General features: G+C 40.8%; 1 pseudogene; it reads left to right on the forward strand.

Annotated features, from left to right (window-relative positions):
* Positions 1–2,441: 2,441 nt before the first annotated feature.
* On the forward strand, positions 2,442–10,193 carry LOC143671804 (eIF5-mimic protein 1-like; annotated as a pseudogene).
* Positions 10,194–11,382: the final 1,189 nt, after the last annotated feature.

The raw sequence follows: 11,382 nt of genomic DNA on the forward strand, positions 1-11,382 counted from the left end.
GCCTACTTAAAATTATGCCTAAGAGTCACCCCAAGAGAACCTCTTTTGTTGCTCAGGTGTGGCCCCCCTCTCTCTAAGCTGACATGGCAAGCAAACTCACTGCCTTAACCCCTCTACATGGGACATGACTCCCAGGGGTGTAAGCCTCCCTGGCAATGAGGGACAGAAATCTTGGGATGACCTGGGACTTGGCATCAAGGGATTGAGAAAACCTTCTTAACCAAAAGGGGGAAAAGAGAAATGAGACAAAATAAAGTGTCAGTGGCTGAGAGGTTTCAGATTTGAGCGGTTATCCCAGAGGTTATTCTTATGCATTATATAGATATTCACTTTTTAGTTTATGGTGTATTAGAGTAGCTAGAGAGAAGTATCTGGAACTGTGGATCTGTGTTCCAGTAGCCATGTTTCTTGAAGATGACTGTATAATGATATATCTTTTGCAATGTGACTGCATGATTGTGAAAACCTTGTGTCTGATGCTCCTTTTATCTAGGGTGTGGACAGATGATTAAAAAATATGAATAAAAAATAAAACAAATAATAGGGGATGCAAAGGTTAAAATAAATTGAGTAGATTGAAATTCTAGTGGTCAATGAGAGGGAGGGGTAAGGGATATGGCATGATTCGGTTTTTCTTCTTTATTTGTTTTGCTGAAGAGATGCAGATGTTCAAAAAATAATCACGGTGATGAATACACAACTATGTGATGATACTGTGAGCCATTGATTGTATACCATGTATGGTATGTTTGTATATCAAGAATGTTTGTTTGTTGTTTACAATAAAAATATTTACAAAAACACACACACAAAAAGGAAAACAAACAAAAAAAAAGATGCAGCATAAGGAAGTGTAGGAATTAGTTTGTCCCCTAGGACAGCTATTAAATTGCCAGGAACTGTCAGGAAAAAACTGTTTGGAGGACTTCTGAGACAAGACACACATTGTACACCAGCCAGGAATCATTTAAAGGGCCAATACTGATAAATAACAGCAAAAAACTGTGAGTGAATTTTTACAGGCTATGAAGCTAATGCCCCTTCCCCACTGGCATGGAAGGCTGACTCAGAGTCTCTCCCTGGTAGGAAACAGAATCTGTCTCTACTAGGAGCAAGGGAAGGAGAGCTCAACCATGACCAATTGTGGATTTGATTAACAAATTCAGACTGGTGAATACCAGCTCAGAGCACAGATAATTCTACAACCCAAACAAGAAATAAACCAGATCATTATCAGTCCTGCTTCCAGCAAGGAGAAGGCAGGGCTAATGAAAGAAGAATATAAAAAAACAGAGGCTTCTGGAGTGGGCTGAGCTCGGTATACCATAAAAGGGCTGTGCCCCATGAAAAGGGGCACATAGAACTACTTACCAACTCTGGCTCTTGCTTGGTGAAGCCAGCAGGCTAGGGACCAGCTCTGAGAACAGATTCTTTTCTTTCCTCTTTTAGAAGCATCCCAGAGAAAGCAGCAGGCATTCTCCCTTTTCAGCCCTGCCCCAGGCAAGGGTGGGAGTAGGGCTGATTAAAAGACAAAGTAACTGTCAGGTGAAGCTACCAAAATGGGAGGGAGGTCCCAATCAAAACACAGGGAGCTCAGAATAAAAATGAGGGCCTTGAAACTTATCCCTGCAAAGGCTAGACAAAGCCTACTTAAAATTAGGCCTAGAAGTCACCCCCAAAGAACCTCTTTTGTCGCTCAGATGTGGCCACTCTCTCTCTATGCTGACACAGCAGGTAAACTCACTGCCCTCCCCCTCTACATGGGACATGACTCCCAGGGGTGTAAACCTCCCTAGCAGCATGGAACAGGAATCCTGGTATGAGCCAGAACTTGGCTCACTGCCACCACCACCATAATTGCTGGATCCCTCATCCTCTGGCACCTCAACTAACTCCTCACACAGAAATTTTATGAATAACCATCAGAAGACAGTGCCAAAAGGCCAGCAGTTCAAAACTTGGAAAAAGAATGAAAAAGAGAAATTCAGAGATACACGTATCCAGGGGCTTAATGAGGCTTGTGATGACCTTGAAGCTGAAGCCAGTTTTTAGTCCCCAGAAGCTCAAGATTAGGTGATAGTCACTATACATACACACACTTCAATATTCTAGTGGCTGACAGTATGCTGGCCCCTGGAGTAACACACTGTGTGTTTTCAGCAAATGAAGATCATGAAACCATCTGAAACTATACTCGGTTCTTTAATAAATTCATCAGGAAGATATAAATATTTGGAAAAAGCATTAGAGGATGAAATGAAAAAGCCTCTCCTCTTCCCTAAAGCCCTTTCCAATATAGATCAAACAAAATTGTCAATTCTGTCAGGGTTCCTACTGGGCAATGGATCTCTTCCATCACTATCCTCACCAGTCTCTTCATAGATAACTTAGTCAAGGAAGGCATTTTGGCCTCATTTGCTGTCAAACTTTTTAAAGCATGGATGGCAGAAAAACATGCCAACTCTGTTTACTCCTCTTTGAGAAAATCCAACATAGACAAGAGGTTGCTTGTAGTCTTTCCAGTTAACAGACAGAGTGTAGTTCATTTTGCTAAATATTTCACAGCTGCAGGTCTGTTCTAGTTTGTAAGTTACTGGAATGCAATATACCTGAAATGGAATGGCTTTTGAAAGGGGGAATTTATTAAGTTACAAGTTTACATTTCTAAGCCTATGGAAATGTCCAAACTAAGACATCCAGGAAAAGATTCCTTAATTCAAGAAAGGCTAATGCATCTGGAACGCTTCTGTCAACTGAGAAGGCATGTTAGTCCCTTGCTCCTGGGCTCCATCCTTTCAGCCACTGTTCCGTTGGGCATTCATCATTTTGCTTCTCCAAGGCTGGCTTTCATCTCTTAGCTTTCCTTGGCTATCTCCAGGTTCTGGCCTGCTTAACATCTCATGGCAACATCTGCTGGGCCCCAAGCATCTATATATATTCATATCTCTGTTCTCTATATGTCTGCATCTGTGCCAGCTCTGCTGTGAATTTCTATCAGTTCTGAAGCTTCTGTCATTTCTGGAGGCTCTGTCATTTCTCCAAAATGTTTCCTCTTTTAAAGGATTCCAGTAAGTTAATCAATTCCCATTGGAATAGCTGGAGTCACATCTCCATCTAATCAAAGGTCACACCCACAAATTGGGCACACACATTTCCACGGAGATAATCTAATCAAATCTCCAACCCATGGTATTGAATACAAATTAAAAGAATTTGCCTCCACAAGATTGGATTAGAATTAAAGCATGGCTTTTCTAAGATACGTAATAATACTTTTAAACTGGCACATTTCACCGTTTGGACCCCCAAAAGACATGTTCTTTCCAGATGCAAATGCATTCATTCCATAACAATATCAGAAAGCCTTGACCCATTTCCGTAACAATATAAATGCAATACAAAGTCAGAAATAGTACAAAATCTCATCAAAGTCAGCTACAGCCATGGTTTGTCATAAGGGAAAAATTCCCCTCTGGTTTGGACCTGTAAAACTCAGAACAAGTTATCTTCTGCCAACATACAAAGGAGGAACAGTCACAGGATACAGATTCCCATTTCTGTAGGTAGAAATTTGAAGGAACACAAAGGTCACTAGACCCAAACAGTTTCTGAAAATCTGCAGGCCAAACTCCATTAGATTTCAGAATCTGAGAGTCACTTCTCCTTGACACTTTAGAAAGTGGCAGTCTCAACTTTCCAAGGGCCTATGCAGGGGCCTTGCTCTCTCTCCAGATGCTGGGGTGTATTGCAACACTAGGGCTCATTGGGAGGATCACCTTTTTCTTGGCTTCACCCTCTCCATACATTGGGACAGCCCCTGGGGTCTCTGCCATCTCTGGGGCACATGCTCAGCCCCTCCAGAACAACGGAGGCAGCCAGGCTCTCTCCAATCCCCAGTTTAATGCACCCCACCCTATGCAAGGCCTGAGGTGGCACAACTCTTACTGAACAATGAAGCACAAGGCCCATCCTCTGCTTTTGGGGTAAACTCACCATTTCTACTTGTATGTGTGGCCCTACTTTCCTAGCGCAAGGCTTCCTGGCTCTAGACCTTAGCTTCCATGATTTTGTTTTATTTTTCCTTCACTTTGTCATTTTTTTAATCTATTTTATTCCAGACCAGGCAGCTGTTCTGTTTATACAGATCTCACAACACTCCTGTTGATTTTCTTTAAAATATGCTAGGATCATAATGATCAGACAAAAGCACTTTCCACAAATCCTTCTTGGATAACTCCATCTCAAATCCTGGCTTTTTTCTGAAATGGCTGACTACTTCCATGTTTTCTTAAATCCTCACATGGGACACTATTCACTGAGGTCTCACTTTCTGGGATCCCAGAATGTTTCAGACAATCAATTTCTGGTTTCTTTGTACCCAGGAGTTCAGTCTTCAGCTTATCTCCTTCCTCTCACATTTTACTATAAGCTGCGAAGAGAAGCCAGGCTACCTTTTCCACACTTAGTTTGGAAATTTCCTCAGCTAAGTATCCTGGGTCATTGCCTTTAAATCCTTCCTTTCAATAGCAGTACTCAATTAGACCAAATTATTTGCCATTTTAAAACACGGGTTGCCTTCCTTCCAGCCTGCAATGATACATTCCTCATTTCTGTCTAAAGCCTCATCAGAGGTAACTCTAGAGTCTATATTTCTACCAACAGTCTCTTCAAAGCATTCTAGGCCCTCTATAACAAACTCCTTACAACTCTTTTGGAATCTTCTTCTTATCCATTTAAAAGCTGTTCCAACATATTTGGTATTTGCAAACCACAGTAGCACCCCACATCTCTGGTAACAAAACCTTTTCTAGTCTGTTAGCTGCCAGAATGCAACATACCTGAAATGGAATGGCACTTAAGAAGGGGGATTTATTATGTTGCAAGCTTACAGTTCTAAGCCTATGGAAATGTCCAAATTAAGACATCCAGGAAGAGATTCCTTAATTCAAGAAGGGTTGATGCATCTGGAACACCTCTGTCAACTGGGAAAACATGCTGGTCCCTTGCTCCTGAACGCCATGCTTTCAGCTTCTATTCCTGTGGGAGTTCCTCACTTTGCTTCTCCGTGGCTGGCTTTCATCTCTTGGCTTCCCTTGGCTCTTTCCAGGTTCTGGCTTGCTTAACATCTCATGGCAACATCTGCTCATCTCCAAGCATCTCCAAATATCCATCTCTCTCTTCCCCACATGTCCACATCTGTGTCAGCTCTGCTGTGAAGTTTCTGTCCACTTTGAGGTTTCTGTTGTTTCTATAGGCTCTGTCATTTCTCCAAAATGTTTTCTCTTTTAAAGGATTCCAGTAAGTTAATCAACACCCACTTGGAATGGGTGGCATCACATCTCCACTTAATCAAAAGTCACACCCACATTTGGGTGCACCCATCTCCGTGGAGATAATCTAATCAAGTTTCCAACCTACAGTGCTGAATAGTGGTTAAAAGAAGTGATTACTTCCATAAAATTGGATTAGGATTAAGCTGTAGCTTTTCTAGGGTACATAATAATACTTTCAAACTGGCACACATGTCTGAAGGAGCTTTCTGAGTTCTGCTGAGTCCAGCAGTCTCTGAGCACCAGGAAGGAACTCCAGAAGGAGCTCCAGAAGCATCTTTCTCAGGAATTCCCAGTCAAGGAGATGGTGCTCTATGTGAAAAAATAAATGAAGAGGAATGATATTCTGAAAACAGCAGTGATTGGACTTATGTCGACTTGTATAATGAATGTTGTTGAATGGAGCAGAAAGGGAGGAACTTGTTAGAGAGCAAGCCCTTAAGCACCTGAAGCAATATGTGCTGGTTCGAAAGGATTTATGTTCCCTAGAAAAGCCATGCCTTAATCATAATCCGATCTTGTGGGAGCAACCCTTTATTGAAAACCCTATTCAGTACTGCATGTGGGAAAACTTGATTAGATTATTCCCACGGAAATGTGACTCCACCCATTCCAGGTGGGTCTTGATTAGTTTACTGGAATCCTTTAAAAGATGCAGCATTTTGGAGAAAGCTTCAGAATGATGAATTTCCAAGAGAGCAGAGTAATGACAGGATGATGAGAATGATGAGAGCCAGAGCCCATGCAACCAGAGGCCTCTGGAGATGAAGAAGGAATACACCACCGAGAGAGCTTCATGAAACAAGAAGCCTGGAGAGAAAGCTAGCAGATGTCACCATGTTTGCCATGTGCCTTTCCAGTAGAGACAGAAATCTTGGGCTTCATTGGCCTTTCTTGAGTGAAGGTAACCTCTTGTGGTGCTTTAATTTGGAAATTTTTATAGACTTGCTTTAATTGGGACATTTTCATTGCCTTAGAACTATAAACTAGCAACTTAATAAATTACCCTTTTAAAAAAGCCATTCTATTTCTGGTGTACTGCATTCCAGCAGCTAGAAAATTAGAACACTCTCCTATTGGCTGTGCTCAGTGCCCAAGGTCAGTTAGAGCTGATCATCCTCCAGAAAGTTCAAGAATTCTGTTACAACAACATCTGCATCATGAAAACCTTTCAGAATATTGTGGTGCTGCTTTATGAAGCTGATACCCTAAGTGAAGAAGTGATATTGAAACAGTACACAGAAGAACATATTGCCAAAGGTAAAAGTGTTTTTCTTGACCAGATGAAGAAATTTGTTGAATGGTTTCCTGGTTTGAAACTGTTATTTACCCCCAGGATAGCCATTATGCAGGTTTGAAGCTGTTATATTCCCCAGAAAAGCCATGTCTTTTTCCTAATACAATCTTGTGGGGGCCAGACATATTGTTTAGGTTTGAACCTTTGATTAGATTATTTCCATAGAGATTGCCCTACTCAATCCTGGTTGTAGTTTTGATTAGATTGTCTCCACAGAGATGGGTGTGCCCAATTGTGGGTGTGACCTTTTGATTAGATGGAGATGTGACTCCATCCATTCAAGGTGGATATTAATTAGTCTACTGGAGACCTTTAAAAGGGGAAAAATCTTGAAGAAATCTCAGATGAAGATGCAGACACAGTCGTTTGAAAATACAGAAGACCCAGAAGTCAAAGGTGCTTCAGAACTGGCAGAGATGCCTAGGCATGGACATTTGGAGGTTCAGAGCCCAGCAGATGTCATCATGTGCCTTCCCATGTGACAATAAGCAAATCAGACCTGAGAGTTTTGTCCCACAGAAGCTAAGGCCCACACACACTTAGAGAAGAAATCACTGATGTTAGAACCTGGAAGCAATGGGACTGGGAACAAGAACCCAGCAGATAACAGTCACATATCTTCCCAGTTGACAGGTATTCTGGACCCATTGGCCTTTCTTGAATCAAGGTATCTTTCTCTTGATGCCCTAGTTTGAACATTTTTACAGGCTTAGAGCTACAAACCTGCAACTTAATAAATTCCCTTTTGAAAAGCCATTCAATTCCTGGTATATTGCATTCTGGCAGCTTTAGAAAACCAATATAGCCATGTTCCTCTAATCCATTCTAATGGTGCAGACCTATTGTGGTTGGGACCTTTTGATTAGGTTATTTCCCAGAAGATGTGACACACCCAATTCAAGGTGGATCTTAATCATCTTTACTGGAGTCCTTTGTGAGAGGAAAATAACACAGTAATAGCTGAGAGAGTTCAGAGACATTTAGAAAAAAATAAAACACTGGGAGAAGCTAAGAGAGAAAGAAATGCTAAAGACATTTTGGAAACAGAGGTAGAAAGGCCCTGGGGACACTAAGAAGAGACCTACAAACACTCACGGAGAAGGCAGATGGAATCAGAAGCTGAGGGCAACCGGACCCAGGAGCAAAAGATGAGCAGATGTCAGCCAAATGCCTTTTCATGTGAGAAACCCGGGATGACATTGGCCTTTCTTCAAAGTCAAGGTATCTTTTTCTGGATACCTTTATCTGGGTTTTTTATGGCCTTAGAACTATAAATTTGTCACCTTATAAATTCCCTTTGTAAAAGCCAATCCATTTCTGGTATATTGCATTCCAACAGGTTTAGCAAACCAAAACAGATTTTGGAACTGGAAAACTGGGTGCTGAGATTTGCAAATACAAAAAATTCTGGAACAATTTTATAAATGGATAAGGGGAACATTCTGGAAGACTTTTGAGATGCTTGATAGGAGAGGCCTGCATTTCTTTGAAGAGACCATTAGTAGAAATGTGGACTCTAAAAGCACTTCCAAGAAGGCCTTGGACAGAAATGAGTAATGTGTCACTGCAAACTGGAAGGAAGGCAACACTTGTTTTAAAGTGCCAGAGAATTTGGCAAATTTAAGTTCTGGTGTTGTTTGAAAGAGAGAATTTGAAAGCAATGAGATGGGATGCTTAGCTGAAGAGATTTCCAAACTAAACATAGAATATATGTAGCCTGCTTTCTCTTTGCACCTTATAGTAAAATGTGACATGAAAGGGATAAGCTGAAAATTGAACTCTTGGGTACAAAGAAAGCAGAAACTGACAGTTTGGAAAATTTTGAGTGTTTGAAAAATGAGTCCCCAGATAATAGTGACTTATGTGAGGATTTAACCAAACATGGAACCAATCAGCCATTACAGGACAAGCCAGGATTGGAAATGGAGTTATCCATGAGGATTTGTGGAAAGTCCTACTGTCTGATGGTTGGGATCTGATGGTTGGGATCCCTGTATGCTTCACAGAAAACTGCTAGGTTTGTTGTGAGGTATGTACAAATGGACCACTTCCAATCTGGACTAAAAGGGACAGATTAAAGGAAAAATTACTGTAAAATAAGAACCATGGAAGCCAAGGTCTAGAGCTAAGACAACTTGGGCCAAGAGAATGACCACACCAATGCATAAAGAAAGAGTGAATTTGCCCCTGAGTTTACATAGGGTAGCCTGGCTGCCAGTTGTTCATGAAGAGTTTTGCTGCCCCAGACTTCAGAGAGGGTAGAGCACATTCCCAGGGGATTGGGGAAAGTCTGGCCATGAGCCCACTCTTCCAAATGGGTTTAACCTGTGCTCCAGAGATGGCAGAGAGTCCAGGTGTCACTCCCATGCTTTAAGAGGGTGGATCCAAGAACAAGATGGTCTCCTCAGCTTGGATATGTTAAAACCCTCACTTCAGTGTTTGGAGAGAGCAGGGCTGCTGCCTAAGCCTTTGAAGATGGTGGGACTATTGCCCTCAAGCTCTGAGGATAAAACACTTTTCTGAGTCTCAGATTTTGAAATATAATGGAGTTTGCCCTGCAGGTTTTTGGAGCTATTTTGGACCTTTAACCCCTGTTTTCCTTCCAATTTCTCCTAATGGAAATAGGGACATTTATCCTATGACTTTCCCTCTTTTGTGTATTGGAAGAAATTACTTATTCTGAGTTTCACAGGTCCACAGCCAGAGGGGAATTTTGTCTTAGGATAGAACATACCTCCACTTGATTTTGGTAAGACTTTGTTACCTTTTTTTTTACTTTACATTGTAATGTATTTACTGTTTTTTACTTTATAATGTATTTGTATTGTTATTTAAATAGTTTAAAATTTTGTGATATTGTGATGGAATGAATGTATTTTGTATATGGAGAGAACATGTTTTTTAGGGGCCCAGATGGTGGAATGTGCTGTTGAAACTGTTATGTACCCCAGAAATGCCATGTTCTTATAATCCATTCTTGTGCATGCAGACCAGTTATGGGTGAGATCTTTGAATTAGTTGTTTCCATGGAGATGTGACCAACCCAGTTCAAGATGAGACTTATTTGTCTCTACTGGGGAGATTTGTGAGAGGATAAAAAGACAGTAAAGGCTGAGAAAGCTCAGAGACAGTTGGAAAAAGATAGAAAATGTCCTAGGAGAACCTAAGAGAGAAATACCCAGAGATATTTTGGAAAGAGAGGGGAAAGGCCCTGGAGACATTAAAAAAAGACCTGCAAACACTCAGTGAGAAGGCAGGTGGAATCAGAAGTTGAAAGCAACAGAACTCAGGAGCAAAGGACTAATAGATGCCAGGCATTTGCCTTCTTATGTGACAGAAGAACCTTGGATGCTATGGGCCTTTCTTCAGAGTCCAGATGTCTTTCTCTGGATGCCTTAATTTGGGCATTTTCATGGCTTTAGAACAATAAATTTGTAACCTAAGAAATCTGCACTGTAAAGGCCAATCCATTTCTACTATATTGCATTTTGACAACTCTAACAAAACCAAACAAATGTTTACAAAATGCAGAAGGAGAATCTGAATTAGAAAGTGAAGAAAATTAGATGGCTCAACAAAACACAATATTAGGTTATCAAACACTTGTGATCGAGAATTCCAAGCCATTTGGGAAGAGAAACTTGGCTTCTGTTTCCACAAAGGACAAAAAATAGGATAGGCTTCCCATGTGCAGAGGGGGAAATGGTTTTGCTTTGGTTTTTCTTTTAATGGATCCCTGAGGCATCAGATATTATACTTAGGACTCTACCTCTCACTCAATATATGCTAACTTAAGGCTATTCAACAGGGGTCAAGTAGGAATCTGAAAAATAAATACTCAACAGAGTGATTACTCAACAGAGTAATTATTAGTCCTTTGCTCCTGAGTTCTGTTGCTTTCAACTTCTGATTCCACCTGCCTTCTCACTGAGTGTTTGCAGGTCTTTTTTTAATGTCTCCAGGGCCTTTCCCCTCTCTTTCCAAAATATCCTCTTTAGCTGGTATTTTTCAAGTACTGTGAATGGCCCACTGGTGTTTATTACAGTACCACTTTAGTAATTGTGTACTGGCTTGGGTATGTGATTTGACAAACCAGTTTTAAAAAAAAATGGTTTTTTAAAAAGAAAAACATGAAAGCTGGAAAAAAATGACAAAGCTTATGGGAATGAAAGGCACAATAGAAAAGATGAAAAAGCACAATGCAGACATACAGCATCAAATTTGAAGAGGCAGAAGCAAGGATTAGTGAACTAGAGGACAGAACATCTGAAATCCTGCACACAAAAGAACAGACAGGGAAAAGAATGGAAAAATATGAGCAGGGTCTCCGGGAGTTGTATGACAGCCTGAGCACATGAATATATGTGTTTTGCATGTCCCAGAAGGAGAAGAGAAAGGAAAAAGGGCAGAAAGAATAATGGAGGAAATAATCACTGAAGGTTTCCCAACTCTTATGAAAGACATAAAATTACAGATCCAAGTAGTGCAGTGTACCCCAAATAGAATAGATGTGAATACACCTACCCCAAGACACTTACTAATCAGATTGTTAAATGTCAAAAACAAAGAGAGAATTCTGGGAACAGCAAGAGAAAATTACAGATCCAAGTAGTGCATTGTACCCTAAATAGAATAGATCTGAATACACCTACCCCAAGACACTTACGAATCAGATTGTTAAATGTCAAAAACAAAGAGTGAATTCTGGAAACAGCAAGAGAAAAGTGATCCCTCACATACATGGGAAGCTCAATA

This window comes from Tamandua tetradactyla, chromosome X, assembly GCF_023851605.1.
Source record: "Tamandua tetradactyla isolate mTamTet1 chromosome X, mTamTet1.pri, whole genome shotgun sequence".
Taxonomy (NCBI): domain Eukaryota; kingdom Metazoa; phylum Chordata; class Mammalia; order Pilosa; family Myrmecophagidae; genus Tamandua; species Tamandua tetradactyla.